This window comes from Urocitellus parryii, chromosome 1 (genome assembly GCF_045843805.1).
Source record: "Urocitellus parryii isolate mUroPar1 chromosome 1, mUroPar1.hap1, whole genome shotgun sequence".
NCBI lineage: Eukaryota > Metazoa > Chordata > Mammalia > Rodentia > Sciuridae > Urocitellus > Urocitellus parryii.
This window is the reverse complement of record NC_135531.1, coordinates 40,895,937-40,910,696: the sequence shown is the minus strand read 5'-3', so window position 1 is coordinate 40,910,696 and position 14,760 is coordinate 40,895,937. Positions and strand designations below refer to the sequence as shown.

At 34.7% G+C, this 14,760-nt stretch overlaps 1 protein-coding gene across 1 annotated transcript in view; it reads right to left on the bottom strand.

Annotated features, from left to right (window-relative positions):
- The window catches only part of Itga1 (integrin subunit alpha 1), a 152,959-nt gene that overhangs the window by 111,933 nt on the left and 26,266 nt on the right, over positions 1 to 14,760 (bottom strand). The window lies entirely within an intron of this gene.

Below are 14,760 nucleotides of genomic sequence, written 5' to 3'. Positions count from 1 at the left end.
TGGCCAAGCGTTGTTGGGAGCTGACATATCACATTCACGTTCTGGTATGTTTCTAAGTTTCAACCTATAAAGACAAAACCATGAATGACTTTGGAAATGAAATTGACATTATGATTAGATACATTTCATTATTTCTTAAACAAATGTAGTTCCTAGAAAGATGCCAACTGCTAGATATTTCTCTAGTTCCTCTTCCTATAATGCAATTAGTTCTTGTCCATAGTCCAGTTTCTTTCTTTCTTTAAAAAATACTTTTATTTTATTTATTTATTTATTTATTTTTATGTGGTGCTGAGGATCAAACCCAGTGCCTCACATATGCTAGGCAAGTGCTCTACCGCTGAGCCACAGTCCCAGCCCATAGTCCAGTTTCTTATTTCACATTCTACTCTGTGCTGTTCAGTCTGGATGGAACTGGGGTTCTTTAGAGACCAGCAGACAGTTCTCACTACCAAACTGAGAGTTAGATTAAGGAAGAGACTTGTGATTCAGGAACTCATAATTCTTTGCTCAGGGTGAGATTTATGAAATAGGGAAGTCAAATAACTGACTTTTCACCAGGCAGTTCTATTTCACCAATATTAAACACTCATGGAAAATGCAAAAGAAATATGTCATCACCCAATTTAGGATTTCCCTGCATTCGAGCAGTGGGTGGAACATCTATTTCTGAGAATATCAACACAGAAAGATGAAAGGAAGATACCCAAGGAGTTTCTGTAATTATTAGCAGGCTTATTAAAATATAGCAAAACTAATGCAGATAAATGAGAATGTGTATTGGATAATTTTCCTCAAGAATTTCAGTTTTAAAAGATTTTCTAATTGATGTCAATCATTTATTACCATTGTATGTATTCTTTGAACCAAAAGAATAAAGGTGGATGACTTGACTTTATAATTGTATCTTTAACAAGGCAGAAATTAGCAAAACCAAACCAACAATAACAACCTCACCTTGTGTATTGATAGAAAACTTACACCACATTTCCTCAGAAGCGTTTCTTATATTAAAACTCACACATAATCAACTGTTTGGGAATTCATCAATTTATCCTCTTTCTGTTGCCTGATGTGTATTTTTAAAAAACACATATCTGGTTATAATACTGTCTTATCCTTGGATGGCTCTCTGGAGTCCAGTACTCCATAAATAGCATTTTAAACTCTTTAAAATTAAGGTTTTTTTCCTACCTTTCCAATCTCATTACCACTCCTACCTAAGAATGTCAGTTTATGTCCACCCATTAATATTTTCAGGTTCTAGAAATATCTTCATTCTCAACTGAACTGCCAAAGTTCTTCCCTCTCCTTGTTACTCCTTTCTTTACTTCTTAGTGAAGTGAACCTGCATCATTCTTTCAAAGGTTATTTCAAAGTCACCTTCCCCAACTCCTTCCATTCATAATCACGTTCTTTTTGTAGGACTTTCACACATTCATTTCATAGGATCTATCATCATTTTATATTACAGATAACTAGTCTGTGTGCACTCTCAGAGGATAGTTGGAATATAAACTAATTGAAGTTAGGAAATCAGTTTCTTATCCTTAAAGCCTAGCAAAATTTCTGGAAGTGAAAATAATGGTTTGTTAACTTCTAATATTCATTTCTTCCTTTTCATTAGTAATAATATATCTATCTTACTTGAGGTATTAGTAGTATATGTTACTAGAAGACAAATTTTAGATATGTATAACCTTATGACTACATTCTGGCCAAAGAAAAGTAAATGGAAATCTTGTATGAGACATTCTAGAAGGTCCTTATGCAAAATTGATTCATCAGAGAGGTTTACCTTCCACTTTTTCTTTTTATCCTTCTTCTACCTTTTCCCTTCCTACTTCCCTTAATTATGAAGTCCTACATAATAACTAGAACTCTATTATATAGTTCATTGTGTCTCCCTAGTATTCACATGTTGAAACCCTAACTCCCAGTGTGACTACATTTTGAGATAGGGCCTTTAGGGAAGTAACTGAGGTAAAATGAAGTCACAATGTAGGCAATTTCAACTTTCTTTTATATTACTCCTAAATAGACTCTTGTAACAAAATAACTAAGTTACTCTAAACTATCACTTTATGATCACATAAAGGAAAAAGAAACTCCCAATATCTAAAAATATATCCTAGGATAAATTATATTAGTTGACACTGAGTAAGCTTTCTGAAAACTCTTAACTCTGGCAAGAGCATGATAGTAAAATCAAATGGTAAAATTTAAGAGAAAGGTAAAATGTCTGAGATATGCCTGCTTGCTAGAAGACATCTTTTCCCAGAAAACATATTGCCATATGCTTTATGGGGCCCCAAATATAACATATAATATTCTAAGGAAAGATTTTAAGATCTAAAAGTTATAGAAAAGCTACATCTTATAAAATGCATGGAAAATTAAGTGGCGTTAGACTGGAATGCACTCTTTTATAAGGTAAAAGTTAGGATACTGATACAGTAGCTCATCTAATAAAAAGTCATTTACTATCTTTTCAAAGAAGTCCTTTCTGTCTATTGAGATTACACACAGGTAACCAAATGTACAGCTTTTGATTGCTTTCCAAAAAGAAAAAAAAAGTTTTTCCACAAAACCCAACCAAAACAAATAAAACAACCAAGAAAAACTAATCTTTTGTAAGAAAGGACATCAGAAAAATATATATGTATGTGTATTTGAATTTAGATATTCTTTCAGAATATAAAAAGAATCCTTAAAACACTTAGAATATCTGTCAGCATTTAATGTTTTTTATTGATTTTATTTTTAAAATAAATGACAGCAGAATACATTACAATTCTTATAACATATACAGACACAATTTTTCATATATCTGTTTGTATATAAAGTATGTTCACACCAATTCATGTCTTCATATATGTACTTTGGATAATGATGTCTATCACATTCCACCATCATTGCTAACCCCCTGCCCCCTCCCTTGCCCTCCCACCCCTCTACCCTATCTAGAGTTTGTCTATTCCTTCCATGTTCCCCCTCCCTACCCCATTATGGGTCAGTCACCTTAAAGCAGAGAAAACATATGGCATTTGTTTTTTGAGGAATTGGCTAACTTTACTTAGCCTTGTTTTCTCCAGTGCCATCCATTTACCTGCAAATGCCATGATTTTATTCTCTTTTATTGCTGAGTAATATTCCATTATGTATATATGCCACATATTTTGATCCATTCACCCCCTGAGGAGCATCTAGGTTGGTTCCACAGTTTAGCTATTGTGAATTGTGTTGCTATAAACATTGAGGTGGCTGTGTTCCTTTAGTATGCTGTTTTTAAGTCCTGTGGGTATAGACCGAGCAGAGGGATAGCTGGGTCAAATGGTGGTTCCATTCCCAGTATTCCAAGGGATCTCTCTATTGCTTTCAAAAACAGCTTAGTATTGGCACCAAAACAGACTGGTAGACCAATGGTACAGAATAAAGGACATAGAGATTAACCCACAAAATTACAATTATCTTATATTAGACAGAGGTGCCAAAAACATGCACTGGAGAAAAGATAGCATCATCAACAAATGGTGCTAGGAAAACTGGAAATTCATATGCAGCACAATTAAATTAAACCCCTATATCTCACCATGCACTAAACTCAACTCAAAGTGGACCAAGGACCTAGGAATTAAACCAGAGACTCTGTATCTAATAGAAGAAAAAGTAGGCCCTAATCTTCATCATGTGGGATTAGGCCCCAACTTCCTTAATAAGACTGCTATAGCACAAGAATTAAAAGCAAGAATCAATAAATGAGATGGATTCAAACTAAAAAGTTTCTTCTCAGAAAAAGAAAAAATCTGTGAGGTAAATAGAGAGTCTACATCTTGGGAGCAAACTTTTACCCCTCACACATCAGATAGAGCACTAATCTCTAGGGTACATAATTAATTCAAAAAGCTAAGCATAAAAAAAACCCAACCAATAAATGGGCCAAGACCTGAACAGACACTTCTCAGAAGAGGATATACAATCAATTTATATATATATATATATATATATATATATATATAGAGAGAGAGAGAGAGAGAGAGAGATAGATATAGATATAGATAGATATAGATATAGATAGATAGATAGATATAGATAAAATATTCATCATCTCTAGCAATTAGAGAAATGCAAATCAAGATATCTTCTCACTCCAGTCAGAATGACAGCAATTATGAAGACAAACAACAATAAATGTTGGTGAGGATGTGGAGAAAAAGGTACATTCATACATTGCTGGTGAGACTGTAAAGTGATGCAGCTAATATGGAAAGCAGCATGGAGATTCTGTCAGCATTTCAATCTATATCCAGGTTTCTAGTGACAGTGTTCATTCCCTGTTATAATATAATGGAGATAGTAATTGGTCATCTATTATAATTCTTCCAAGAGAAATACATTTTGATGACTATATGAATAATAAACTATTAAGATTAGAAAAACCTGCATATAATTAATTATGATGTCTAATACTTGACTGATTTCATGATCAATTATAGAATGTTATATTTGGAAGAAATATCTCACCTATTATTTAATTTGGTCCTCTCATTTCATCAGAGCCAGAAACTACCTTCTTTAGGCATACATTTTATTCTAAACAAAGATTTCAGACTGTGCTGCCATGCTTTTAAGTGACCCTACCATCCAGATCACAGCTGACTGGTCCGGTAATGAGCATCAGACCTGAAGTGAGCCAGCTAGTTTCCTGACATTTAGGCCATGGTTGATTAATTCCAGGGGGATCAATCACTCAACTCTGATGTCAGGCAGGTGCCTTGGTGTAGGCTTCTGTCAGGTGGAGGGATCCTAGAACAGGAGGCTCAGGAGCTGAGATAAGTGTGACTCCTACAAGGAATCAGGTTTTTAGGGTGAAAGAGTGAGGTCAAGATGAGGAGGGAGAGGGTCATAGAATGTGGAGGGAAGTGAAAGATGGGTTAGTTAATAATGAGTCTTCACACAGCATTTTTCTCCACTCTGGCTGGGGGAAGGATGGGGAAGAAGTATGAGGCAGGGAGGGTAAGAAAAATAGAGAATTAAAACACTCAACTCAATTGTTCCTTCTTATGCTTTTTTTCCCCCTAAAAGCTATTCAGTATTAAAAACAAAACAAAACAAACAAAACAGAAAGAAAGAGAAAAAGACTGGGTCTGCTGAATACACAGATAACAAGTATATAATACACAGATAACAAGTATATGCATGTATGTGACTAGAGCATGAATATGTTATATTCATTCAGCAAACATTAATAGAAGTCCACCATACATCGAGAGGTAGAGGAGCTCTAAGGGATTAAAAGGTGAAATAAACAATGGTCCTGTCCTCAAAGAATTTTTAGCCACTTGTGAAACATAATGTTAAAAAAATAAAAACACCTCCAAGATCATAAGTAATTCTAAAATTGTGACTATTGATGTGAAGATTTTTAAGAATCCCCCATTTTTTTTTTTTCTCTATTTAACCACTGGAAAGGTCTGTGCTATCTCATAGAGATGGGAATAGATATCATGATAATTATCTTGGGTAATCCTCTATATATTATGAAAAACCATGCCCTCTTGTAGTTGATTAGGCAGGAAATTTAGTAGATTAAAAAGTTACTGAGAGGATTTCACAGTCAGGTAGCAAATTGCTTTCATCATTTTACATCTGTGTTAGAAGCACCACGAGAAAGTAAAAGTAAATCAGGAGGAAAACGATCCAAAAGTCACACAGACTTTCAAGGCCAGGTCAGATTTAAAGTTGAAGTCTTCCATTACGCACATAAGAATCATTCATTTAAACACACACAAGACGGTAGTGATGTCATCAGAGAATAACTGTAGCTTTGTGTGAGGATGGTCTTAGTAAGAGAGCAGAACTGAAGAGGCACTAGCTAACACATCTATGAACTGACACCCCTCTCTGGTGCTGAGGATGAAAGGCTCACAAGGTGAGCCTTTCTGCTTCATGTCATTTATTCTATAGCCAAACCCTGTGGCATGTTTCCTATTCCATATTATGATCAAAGATCACCAACGCAATTTGAATGGATACTTTATAAATACTTGGCTCTTTACTACTTTAAAAATATAAAAAGAACTCTGAAACTTTTCAGACATTGAACTCCCTCAATTTTAAACCTTTACCAACAAGAAATGACTTTCTGGATGAATTCCAATTAACTTACAAATGACTATTCAGATATTTTTAAAAACCCTGTCAAATGAAAGAGGGGATTTTGAAAGATATATTCCATGGTAACATAATTAGGATTTATTCATATCCTTCACATACTCTCAGATATGAATGCTTACAAAGTTTACCTTTGAAAACAGGTTTTGTAGTGGGAATGATTTGAGAATGTGGTGAATCAAAGCCTGACATTTGTTTCTTAACAGTGCTGTCCACAAAGAAAAAAAATAAGATTCCAGAATAGTACAAGCATCCAGAAAGTGGACTAAATTGTCTGAATAAGGCCATTGTCCAAATTCATAAATTTGTGTGTCCTTAGTCTGAAACTCTTTTCAGAGAGGCACTATATCTTACCAGGTTTTTATACTTAGAAAACCAAAAAACATTTAATATGCTGAATTGTAGTTCTTGGGAAGAAAATCCACTTCATTTTCTATTTATTTAACTATATGAAGTGAGATCCCAACAAATTTGGTCATAAGCTATAAGCCATATTAAAATACTGGGGCTAAGTGTTGGGTATATTATTTTTTATTATGATCTGAAACCTCAAGCAGTTGACAACAAGTCCAAGGTTGGAAAGAGCAACCTTCTTAGTTATTTTATCTTTAATGGGAGACAAAAGGAGGAAACACTAATAAGGATAGATATAAAAATTTGGATGACTTGGGTGCATATTTTAATGTGTTTCCACATTTAATTTCATTGATGAACATTTTATAATTACATTATTTAATTCTTGCCACATGCATGTTTATTAACCATTTCTTTGTAACCCATGAAATCAAGCACGGTTAGGGCTGAAGGAAATTGTTTCACAGACCATTAAGTATGAAAACATAAAACACATACAGCACTCCTAAGATAGGATGCATATTCTTCAATCTATATCTCTTCAAGAATCTGACATACTGTCTATCTTAAGTATAGAAAATGCCAGTGATATTTTGTGTACTTGCAAAATAAATTGGTAAGCACTAATCATATGTTTAATTTCTTCTTAAGGGTTCTCACAGACATGGGAAAACCTGTTCTATTTGCTAAATACCTCAGGAGAAATTAGAAATAAACACTAAAAGCACTTTCCCCCTTTCTTTAGTCCTTGTTTTCTCCTAGTTTCTATTTCTTTCTTTTTCTTTGACTGTACTTCACCACTCTGCACTATTTTCTGTCTCCACTGAGCTATTTGAAAGCCCAACCACAGGTTAAATATTAACTAAGTAAATAACTATTTAGCTGGTTGTGGGTCTGCCTTCAGTAGGATCCTGAAATAAAAACTAAAACTAGAAGAGGTCTCAGGAGTTAGGTGGCCTCCATATCCCTAAGGCATGAAAAGTTTGGGGTGTCAAGAATAGTATCATTCACTATAAACACATCCATTTAATCTTTGTGATTTTAAATAGCTATAGTCAAATTATAAAATTGGTATGAAGATGAATATTATATACATTCACTTTAATTTTGAAAATGCTTGTATTCTTAATTATGTTCATTAAAGATGATTCAAGTTGGTCCAAGATATATTTATCTTTTTTAAAAATTAATGACTTCTACTTAAAAAGCTTTGTATTTTTAACAATAGTTTTAAATTTTTTTAAATTGGCCACATGTAAAATGCCTAAACATATCATTGAGATCTGATGTTGCCAAATTGATCATTCTATCTGTATCTGAGACTTGTTTAGGATTTGGAAGGATGTTAGGATAGCATGGGTACTAGTAAGAGACCTTACTCCCCATTAAGCTCAGTAGAGTTGGTTTCTTGGAATCTTCCTTTAAGTACACACTAAATAAGCCCATTTATGTTCTTGAGGAATTTCAGAAGACTACAGCTGGAAAAGTTCTAATTAATCTACCTACTTAGTATTCTAAAATTGTGAGAATCCTGAGGCTCAAGCAGTTGAAATATCTTGCTTAAGATACTATGGTTCTTTTACTAACAACCGAGAGGGGAAAACAACTTTCTGCTGTCATTTAAGTTTCCCTTCCACTATTCCACATTATGAAGCACATGAAGAAGCAGTGATGAGCCATCTTCACTATGCATCCCAGGGATGAAATTACAGTTCAGAGAAGTCAGGAAGATTAGAGGTGACAGGCCCTCTGCAGTTTTACAGCTGTTTCCACTGGGTAAGACAGGGTCTGGGGAGGAGACTAGAAGAGGGACTGTTGTGGAAATACAGCCAAGTAACAGACTCCCGTTGGCAACAAGCTAGGGCCACTTGGCCAGAAGCCACTTAAGTGCCATGTAGCCCTGCAGAGCATCCAGAACACTTGGCTTCCAACTCTTCTAGGAAATTAGCAATGAAAGTGCTTCTTTGGGTTTGAGATTGTCTGGTCTTTCCCTATATAAGGGGAAAACAGCCCCAATATCAATACAAGAGAGAAGGGAGGGAGCGGCTGGAGGAAAGCTGTTTCATCCTATTTTTCTGTATCATTAGTCTCCTGAAAAAAAAAAGAGATGCTCAAATATGTTTATTTGAACAGAGTATGACTAATTATGTTAAGAACTTTGTCACTAACTTGCCTAAGGCAAAACCTTTCTCTCCTCTAAGACTTGATTTCCAAATCAACTAGGTACAAATGATAACAATGTTCTTTTTAGGAAATTGAAATGAGATGCTGAATGTGAATGCCATCTGAGAATTCTAGAGCACTCTGGCATATATAAGATAAAAGGTAGAAAACTGTCTCCATATAGAAACTTTTCAAATAGGCTCAGTGCCCATTTTGTTATTAATATTCTTCTATTACACAAAACATGGAAATTTAAGTTGTAATAATACAGGTATTTCTACTAAAAGATAATATATTCATTCCTAAAAGCAACATCATGTTTTCTACAAAGTCATTTATAAATAATAGAGCTCAAGGTAAAAATAGATTTGGGATAGGCAACTCAAAAACTACATACCTTTTTAGCCCAAGAATAGACAAAGCTAATAATAACCTACATAAAAATACTAGTCTGAATTTAAACGCATGTTAAGTGCTAAACAAATAAAAGCTCTGCTAAATGTAAGACTTCAATAGAGAAGAGTAAGAAAATGTTGAGTCTGCAGAATTACAGGAACAAGGGAAAATGAACTAAGTCTAAAGCCAACCATATAATAAGTCCTTCCAAGAAATCACACACTTAGGAAAACAAACCAAGAGGAAGAACACAAGGAGAATAGATATTGTGTATCATACTGTGTTAGTCTGTGTTTTTTGTGTCCAGCCTCTGTGTACTTGGCATTCAAGCTAGTGTTTGGTGGCATAAACATTAAGGTGCTGGGGGAAATGGCAGCATAGTGGCTTATGTATTGTAGTAACATCATTTCTCCATTTACCAATTTTGTATGAGCTAGTTTGCTTTAGCAATGTGCACAAAAACAGAACCAACTCTATCTTTTTGAAGGATTTCAATAAGAACATTTTCACATAGAAGTAGGGAATGAGCTGTCTAAAAACTATTTTTTGACTAATATAGTTTCCTGGAAAGACAACAGACTTCCCAGTTCAGTCCATTGGACATTCTTTGAGAAACACTGATCCAAACTAAAATCCCTAACCAGTCTAGAAATGTAATTAAAGGCAGTCACTCATTATTTTTTTTATTAGTTCGAAGCAATTATACATAACAATAGAAAGCTCTTAAATTCATTGTATACAAATACCTCAGGAGAAATTAAAAAGAAACACTAAAAGCACTTTTCCCCTTTCTTTAATCCTTGTTTTCTCCTAGTTTCTATTTCCTTCTTTTTCTTTGACTGTACTTCACCACTCTGCACTATTTTTCTGTCTCCACTGAGCTATTTGTATACAAATAGAGCAGAATTTTTTGCTTCTCTGGTTGTGCGTGAAGTAGAGTCACACCATTCATGCAACCATGCATGTACCTAGGGTAATGATGTTCATCTAATTCCACCATTTTTCCTATCCTGCCTCCCCTTTGCCCCATCCAAAGTTTCTCCACTCATCCCATGTCCCCCATTATGGATTAGCATCCTCTTATCAAAGAAAACATTCAGACCTTGGTTTTTGATGATAGGCTTATTTTGCTTAGGATGATGTTTTCTAACTCCACCCATTTACCTACAAATGCCATATTTTTTTTCTTTTAATGCTGAGTAATATACCATTGTATATATATACCACAGTTTCTTTATCCATTCATCTATTGAAGGGCATCTAGGTTGGTTCCACAGTTTAGCAATTGTGAATTGTGCTGCTATAATCATTGGAGTGGCTGTGTCTCTGTAGTATGCTGTTTTAAGTCCTTTGGGTATAGACCTAGAAGAGGGATAGCTGGGTCAATTGGTGGTTCCATTCCCAGTTTTCCAAGGAATCTCCATAATGCTTTCCTGATTGGTTGTGCTAATTTTGATGTCCCACTAGCAATGTATGAGTGTACACTTCCCCTGAGATCCTCATCAACACTTATATTGTTGCTTGTATTCTTTTGTTGTTGTTGCTGCTACTTGTATTCTTGATAGCTGCCTTTCTAACTGGAGTGAGATGAAATCTTAGAATAGTTTTGATTTGCATTTATCTAATTACTAGAGATGTTAAACATTGTTCAACAATATTTGTTGATTGATTGTATAACTTCTTCTGAGAAGTGTCTGTTCAGCTCCTTAGACCATTTATTGATTGGATTGTTTGTTTTTTGGTGTTAAGTTTTTTGAGTTCTTTTATATCCTGGAGATTACTGCTCTGACATGCATGTGGCAAAAACTTACTCCCAAAATGTAGGCTTTCTCTTCACGTCATTGATTAACTGTTTTGCTGAGAAGAAGTTTTTAGTTTGAATCCTTCTCATTTATTGATTGTTGATTTTATTGCTTATGATTTAGAAGTCTTATTAAGGAAGTTGGAGTCTAATTCAACACAATGAAGATTTGGATGTACTTTTTCTTCTATTAGGCGTAGGGTCTCTGGTCTAATTTCTAGGTCCTTGATCCACTTTGGGTTGAGTTTTGTGTATGGTGAGAGATAGGGGTTTAATTTTATTTTGATACAAATGGATTTCTAGTTTTCCAAGCACCATTTGTTGAAGAGGATATCTTTCCTCCAATGTATGTTTTTGGTACCTTTGTCTAGTATGAAGTAATATTTACATGGGTTTGTCACTCTTTATATTCATGCTATTGAATGGCAAAGACGTTTACTGAATCCAAGAGTATATAAACTCATCTTTATCCATTAACCAAGTAACATTTATTTAATACATAAGTCAGCTTAATATATAAGTCAGCTAGCTGTTGTTGGGATACATGATTTCTTTTTTTTGTAATGACTGTAACTAGAGGAAGATACACATGCATACACACACAAAAAGTGAGCTATCAACACAAAGAAATAATGACATACCAATTTAATGATTGAGGAGTTAAGAAACATATAGTTAGACCAGAGATTTTTCTGTCTACTATGTTAAGTGGTAGAGTTTTAAATGCAACACAATCTTAAAATAGGGGAATAATAGGAACACAGCAAACATTCAACTAGCATATGTTCTTGTTGAAACGAACTAAATGAAAACTGAGATAATATACATTTTTTTTTTAGTCCCTACCTGATTAACTTTTGAACTCAGCTCATGAATCAAGGGCTTAGATGGGTTTATGTGGCAGTGAGAACTTGCCGATTATCACCAGCACCCATGTATTCCTCTTTATTTGCCAATCTCCCTTGCAGTTATGGGGAGCCATGTGAGCTAGTTTTTGTCAGTGACTGATGAGTGGAAGTGATATGTCAATTCTGGTCAGGGAAGTTGAAAGCAGGTGTGCTGTTTCCTATTTACCCCTCTCTCTTCCCTTTGGCATGACCTTAGAGTTATGTGTTTCCAATGGCAAAGTACAAGAGGGAGTGGGGTCATTTACCCTACAATGGATGAGAAAAAAATTGGTGAAACAAAATCATTGTGGTATTAAACCACTGACATTTAGGGGTATTCAAAGGTAATTAATTGTTTTTATCCCATTTTTACTTTTGCATGAAGCATTCAACAGTAGATACTCCCCAATAAAATAAAATATGAATTTACAAAATTAGAATTAGAACATTAAAATGATGAGAGGTTGTTTATCCTTCTAATATATTGTGGTGTTGGATGTTTTGTCAAGGAAATGAATATTGAGTTGGCTTGTTACACTATTCTGAAAAAGAAAAAGAATGCACAAAGTTTTCTCTAATTCTGAAAATTCTTTAGTGATTTAGGTATATCATTATTTTAAATTTCTCTCTGCAGAAAGGAATCACACAAAAACATTTCTAAAAGATGTTGTTTAAGGTAAAAATAGGAAATACTTATGAAAAGTTAAGTGCCGAGTCTAAGTGGTTAATCCTGGCAGGAAATTCTTTGCAATACAATGGTTCAGATGCTGTCAGGTAATCTATCCTTGAATCTACTTCCCAGGAAATTCACAAAATATTCTTGTGCAGCAGAAGGAAATCCTGCCCTGACTGTTCCTATAATGAGTCTAAGTCAAATTTCAAAATTTGTCTCTCTCTCACACACACAAAACAGTAATGCCTATTGTGTAAATAAGCAAGGCTCTATGTTAGAAAATGTACAGGTGAAATGGAAACCAACTACAATGTGGCTTGCATACCAGCATCTCAACTGAATATACTTAGACAACTACACTATATTTAACTCAATAAGCCTTCATTATGAAAGAATAAATGCACATACCAAAGTTATTTTTATATAACTACTGATTTAATAACTTGTGAATTAAAATGTATACACACTTTTCCACTTAGATGAGATGCCTTAATTATGTTCAAATTATAAACATATTCTATACCATGCTCCAGTTCAGGGAGTCAGCAAACTACATTCTCTGGGCCACATCCTGCCCAGAATATGGAATATGGCCATGTCATATCATTTACTATTGTGTATGGTTGTTTTTGTCCTACATGATGGCTGAGTTAAATAACTACTACAGAGACCCAAAGGACTGCAAAGCAAAAAATGTACTATCTAAATTTTAAAAAAAGCCAATCCTTTCTCAAAAGTAAACTGCCCTTTCAACATGTATATTAATTTCAATATGCAAACATATGTATCTTAAATCTGTTAGATCTTCGTAAGTCTATACAATTTTAGTTTTCTACACTTAGTTCAAAGGTGGAAATAGAGAAAGATTCTGTCAGATAAAACAATGCTTTTGATTTTACTTTTCTTTTTATAGTGCCAGAAATTGAACCCAGGGGAGCTTAACCACAGAGCAACATCCGCAGCCCTTTTTAAATTTTTTTTAATTTTGAGAGAGGGTCTTCCTAAGTTGCTCAGGGCCTTGCTAAGTTGCTAGGTCTGGCTTTGAATTTGCAATCTTCCTGCCTTTGGCTCCTGAGCTGCTGGGATTACTGGCATGCTTCCCCATGTTCAGCACATTGTATTGTTTTTAACATTTGGTGTACCAAAGCAAAATTGTCTAATTATGCAGATTTCAATTCTCCTTTGGGAAGGATATTTCTTTTCAAGCCATTTAATTTCTTTGAGAGGATGATCACTTCTATGTGGTCAGAACATCAAAGGTTGAAAATTAACATTTATTTTGCATCTCCCTAAAGAAGTGACTTTAGCAAAACTTGTGACCATCCCCCTGTCATTAATATTAAAATTTATTGACCATATAGTAAGAGTATAAAGCACTTGCATCAATGGTTTATAATTTAATCTTTTTCACATTTCCAGGTGCTAATATTCTCACATTACAGAGGAGACTCACAACAGCTTAGTGATAACTAAAGTCACAGACCACTTAATGATAGCATCCAGGTTTGGACCTGGTTCTCCTTGACCAAGCCTAGGGCACTTTCTGCTCCACCCCTTCCTTGTATTCAACTGTTTTGGTATATTAAACTCCAACTGACTTCCACTAAAAGTAAGAAAGCCAAATAAGGAAAAATATATTTTGAAAAGATTAACATCTTATTAGTTCTAAATCAGACTAAATGTTTAATGGAAAAGAATTCCTCAGATATGATTTCTCAGTGGATACCATTTAAAGCTTAGAATGCTTCGGGTTTGAGAGGTTTTAAACTGCTCTAAACTGATTCCAAGTTGAGACAAGTTTATCACTCCAAGTGCTTCCATTTCTCTGCTCTTAGGGTGCCAATTCTGTCAAGGCAAAGAAACCCAGCTGCTGGGTGACACTGCTTCAAAACATTACTGCAAAGAAAACCCCCACCTGCTGTAGCCAGTCATAATACAAACAGACTTTTCCTAATATTTCTTCCTCAAGGTTCTGAATAAAAGTAAAAAAGCCTAGAAGAAATGAACACATAACTTCCTGGAAATAAAATGTTGAACAGAGTTTTGCCATCTTTCCTATGCAATAATGCCTGAGGGGCTCTGGGAAGAAATATGCAAGGCAAAGGCAGCATGCTGTGCCCCTTTGGATATGGCCCATGGACCTTGGTTGATAGCCAGGACACTGGAATCTTAAAAGGAAAGGTGAGAGTGGCTGATATGATCTTTTTCAACTCTCCTTAAGAGCCTGATGGAGCTCTTAAGTCACAAAACAGTCCATTCAGTAGCCATCCACCTCCCTACCCTTCCTGAAAAATGAAAGTTTCTAGTGTATT